This window comes from Equus przewalskii, chromosome 13 (assembly GCF_037783145.1).
Source record: "Equus przewalskii isolate Varuska chromosome 13, EquPr2, whole genome shotgun sequence".
NCBI lineage: Eukaryota > Metazoa > Chordata > Mammalia > Perissodactyla > Equidae > Equus > Equus przewalskii.
This window is the reverse complement of record NC_091843.1, coordinates 70,191,484-70,196,158: the sequence shown is the minus strand read 5'-3', so window position 1 is coordinate 70,196,158 and position 4,675 is coordinate 70,191,484. Positions and strand designations below refer to the sequence as shown.

Here is a 4,675-nt window from a genome sequence, read left to right as displayed (position 1 = left end):
CATAAAACTACATGTTACAATCCAAAGGTAATCTCCCTTTCCAGCAGAAAAACTGCTATGCTGTGGTGCTAATTGATAACATACTTGCACTTCTTCCCACAAACAAAACTTCTTACTTCTAAACCTACTGGTTATAGATTATTCTTTTCTTGATGATCTGAGAATCCCACAATTTCCCCTCATGTCTACTCAACTGAGTAATTTGTTAGTAAACATTAGGGGGAAAAACCCTTAATCTTAAAATGTTCTAAACGTAGATTGTTTTTTTTCCTGCTTTTCCCTGTTGATGAACTACTTAGTGACCTGGAATAATCATCTTAGCTTCTTTATGATTTAACTTTCCCGTCTGTATCATAGAAATTGTGAACAACTGAATATAAATCTCAACAAAAATTATTTATTTTTTTCTCTTTCACTCCTAATGAGTTGTAAGTCCAGATGGATCAGAGATGAAAAACAGTGAGAGAAAGTTGACGCTGAACTTATTGGACGTTTAGTGAATTGTTGACCTAAGGGAGATTAGAAAATGAAGTAGAGATATAGAACATTAAAAGAAAGAGAATTTACTGCTAAGAATGGGGAAAAGAGTGGGAAGTAGCTGTAAAATGGTGAGAACTGCTTTCCACAAACCACATAAAAACCCCATCTCATTACCCCATAGACATGGGCTATACACACAGTAAAACCCTTGAATTCTGGCATTTGAGAGGAAATAAGGTGCCAGCTAATGTCAAGTTATGTTTAATAAAGACTTAGTTCATGTTGTCTCAGGTGGTATCCATCCTGTATTTCCCCATCATCCCTTTAAAGACTTAGACATATAAGGCGTGAAAGGACAGTGGTTTCTACCTATAAATCAGCATTATTTTTTCAAAACAAAAAAGACTTCTGTTCAGCAGGAATCTACCTTCCCACTCTTCACCAGAATGATCACTTGGCATGGTGGTCCTACCGATTGCTATGTTCCACTTTCCTTCAGCATCTTCATCACTGAATGCTTCGAAAATAGCTACATTCGTTTCTAGTTAAAGTCAAGGAAAAGGAATCAATACACGTATACATAAACAAGATTCCTTAGCCTTGAACAGAACCCTGAAAATGTGAGGAAGGATGAGACTAAAGACTAGAGCCCCTCACGCATATGTTCAAGCACAGCCAAGGAGAGCTCCCCAACCTCCATGTCCTTGACCATCTAAATTTTGGTTCAAATCCCATGCAGTAAGGAAGGGGATAATAAACATCTAGCTCTAACGTATTTCCCCTAGTTCTTTTTACTTTTCACTCTTCCCCTCTCAGTTACACAGACATTACAAAATGTCCAGGGTCCATTGTCCCCTACAAGTGTGCTACTTTCATTCATCAAGCAATTTTCGGGATCAAGCTTTGTGCTAGAAACTGAGGCTGCAAATGAGACATCATTGCTGCCCTTGAGGAGTTTGATATGCTGGCTTGAGGTACTGACTCTCAATTCCCTTCACCCAAACTTTTGAGACGTCGGTCCTTCAGAGTGTCTATCCTGTCACTTGACTTTAGATCTTTGGTTCCAAAGAGCAGTTCTCATATTTGAGCTTGAGAGGGTTTTATGCTTGGAATTTGTGCTAAGGGCAAGTGATGAGAAAGTGAGTCAGAGGTTCTTAAAGCTAAATATCTGACAGATTTTCTGGCTTTCTAAGGCTATTTAAAAACCTGCAGTCCCAGCCTCGGTTTGACCCTACTGAATGAGATTCTCCATATGTGCAGTGCAGGGGCTGCTGAGCCAGATGAGAGACTGCGCCCTAAGTGAAGTTGTCATCAGCCACCCAGGAATCAGGTAAAGACCAGGGGAGTCCTACCAGATATATGTTTGTATTTAATCTATTTTAGAATTGTGTGGAAAATATTTTAAAAGCCTGGAATAAGGAATTACGTCCAAGTGTGGGGTATATTTTCACATCAGTTTTTCTCTTCCTGATCCTGTGCACAGTCACAAACTTCCATTGTGAATAATATAGCAAGGGGATTTCCTCTGCCAATGTATCGCCATAGGTATCTCTGCGAGATGTGTAAAGACAAGCTGAATTTTTTTACTGCATAAACACAGAAGCTGATTATACAATTTTACAGAGTCAGTCTGATCATATGTTATATAAATGTCCACAATGTGTCTTTAGTCAGAGGGTCCCAGGAATATATCCACAGACAATTGGAAAATCTTAGTTCATAAATAGATCTTTTTCTACCAGCCCCAATGAAACACGAAAGCCTCCAAAAGGATATATTGGACTAAATACAAATTTGTACCTCCTGCTGGGATTATTCAGTTTTTACAATCCATATAGCCTCAGAAAGCTCATCTTTGCTCCATGGAAGCCTTGGGATTTTTTAAGATATTGCCGATAGAGTGCTGGAGCCGCCTCTGAGCCTGCTGCTTCCACATCTTCACCTTTCCCACCCTACAGAGCGAGGGTACCGAGGTGGCAAATGGGCACAGACAGCCTCTGTCGCTGCCTAGCCTCTGTGTGGTGAGTTCTGTGGATCTTGGCTGAAGATACTCTGGCTAACTGTGTCACGTATGATGCTGTGGTTTTGACCATTGGCTTTTTTTCCTTTTCCACTTTTTCCTTATTCCCTCAGACCTTTTTGTGCCGAGGGTGGCCTCTCACATGAGCCTTTATGACTCATAAGCCTCTCAAATTATAAATGGAAAAGACCCAGTGATTCAGTTGTCTGTTCACTAATAGGAATCCTTTTGTGGGTTTAAGTGTCTGCTTCCTTTGTTTCCTGTCTTAAAGGAATACAGGTTCCCAGACTCCTGGAGCGTAGTGTGCTTGCCGCAACCCCTATGTGAGGCACTCCCCTGAGGGGGGCATCCCAGGGAAAAGGAACAACCACTGGATTCAAGGTTGACTTCAATTCGCACATCCCAGGGACCTTACAAAAGTCTCTTTGGAGGTTATTTTTTTCATTATTAAAATAAGAAAGTGGAATCAGATAGTCTTTAAATTCTTATTATTTTATAGTTCAATGGCTCCTTCTAAGAAATCTGCCTTGTCTATTTGGACTTATCTCCTTCATGTTTTATTTAGTTACTATATTATTTATCTGAGTAGGGATGTCTTTCTTTCTCAAGGCTGGGTGGTTTTTATTCAAATCTCTGCAGAGTGTTTGCAAAAATATTCTGAAGTGATCGTAAGCATTGACAGGCATTTATAAATCCCTGGCAGCACAGCAAAGTTGGTTAAAGAAATGAGATGCATTATCTCATAGGCTTAGCTAAGCTCAAAGTTATGGACCATCTCTGGATGTGAGGGCTTAACGTGGAGGCAAGCTGCAGAGTGACAAATTAAAGCTGATAAGATTGCTGTTCTTCCTCATCCTCCAAAAATTCATTAGTTTCGGGCTGAGTCTCTCACAGGAAGCAGGAGTCATTAGGAAGATATGCTATTATTACATCTGCTTAATGAACACGTGTGAACACGAAACATGGCAGATACTGGACAAAGTTATAATTGCATGTTGTGCAAATTAAAATTAAGAAATCTGAGTTGAGAAATGTTGATTTTAATCTAATTATATGGTATAACAAAATTTTTCTCACTTAGTAATCAGCTAAGAGGCCAAAATGGGTACATTTTATAGGTAAAATCAATCAGTGAAACAAAAATACTTACGTGAGTTTTTTTAATAATTCACTGAGCTTCACAAACATTATCAGCTCATTGATCTAAACGAAAAAGAAAATCCTCAAACATTTTCAGAATTTAAGAGATGACCAGTATCTTTACTGAATCTTCTCACATTTTTATTATTCTTAGCTTACTCTGGAAAGAGTGAGGTCATGACAAATTCTCTGGGTAGTGAATTCTAGCCCTTAAGGTTTATAATAAAATAAAGTATCTAAAGTAAAATAAAGACTACATTTTGGTCTGGTTTCCAGTTCCTCAAATATTTGAGGTCAAATATATATCTATACGTCTCTGAATAATTACACATAACCTAGCCTTTCTAAATACACCATAAACCTAACTTACAATGTTTAAGGATTGAATATTTAATAATAGTTTTTCTTTTCAAAATGATAAGCCAAATATATAATCATATTCTTGCTTATTACAGTGAATGTCACAGAACTAGTTACAGAAGAAATTAAATTCTTCTTTATTTTTAATATTGGGTTAAGCAATTCTTCTCATGATGGGAAAAAAAAAAAACTCTAGAAGAGTAAGTGATAGTTATGTCATGAACTGGACAAAGGTTAGTAGAAAAACCCCAACATACCTCTCTGTGTCCTTAGCAGGACAGGTCAGGCTGTAGGCACCGTAGCACTGAGAGAAAGCCATTCTCATTGCAGCCAAAAAAGTGTCAGTGAATTTTTTTTTGTCACTTTCAACTCATATATAATGTCAGTAGTTATTTTGGAAAATCACATTTCATACCCTTATGATTACCATTCAGTGTACTTAGGTTGGGGCAGCAGCATGGCAATGGAATGACTCTTTCCTAAGTGGCTCTTCCACAAAAATGAGCTCCATGATTATGTAGCCCAGTTCTCAGAGTCTCAATCTCTTCCCCTACGAAACAGTGTTAAACCTCACTTCCTGTGGTGGATTACAGTAGAGGGTGTGTGTAAAGCCTCCTGTTCAGTGCTGGCACATCGTGATGGTAGTGATACGGATGATGAACATCCGCCAGATGC

General features: G+C 38.5%; 1 long non-coding RNA gene across 1 annotated transcript; it reads left to right on the top strand.

The window, feature by feature from the left end:
- The first annotated feature begins 1,673 nt into the window (after positions 1-1,673).
- LOC139075405 (uncharacterized) lies at positions 1,674-2,969 on the top strand. Its single transcript, XR_011525783.1, has 2 exons — positions 1,674-1,810; positions 2,772-2,969. It is a non-coding gene; the product is annotated as an uncharacterized lncRNA (long non-coding RNA).
- Positions 2,970-4,675: the final 1,706 nt, after the last annotated feature.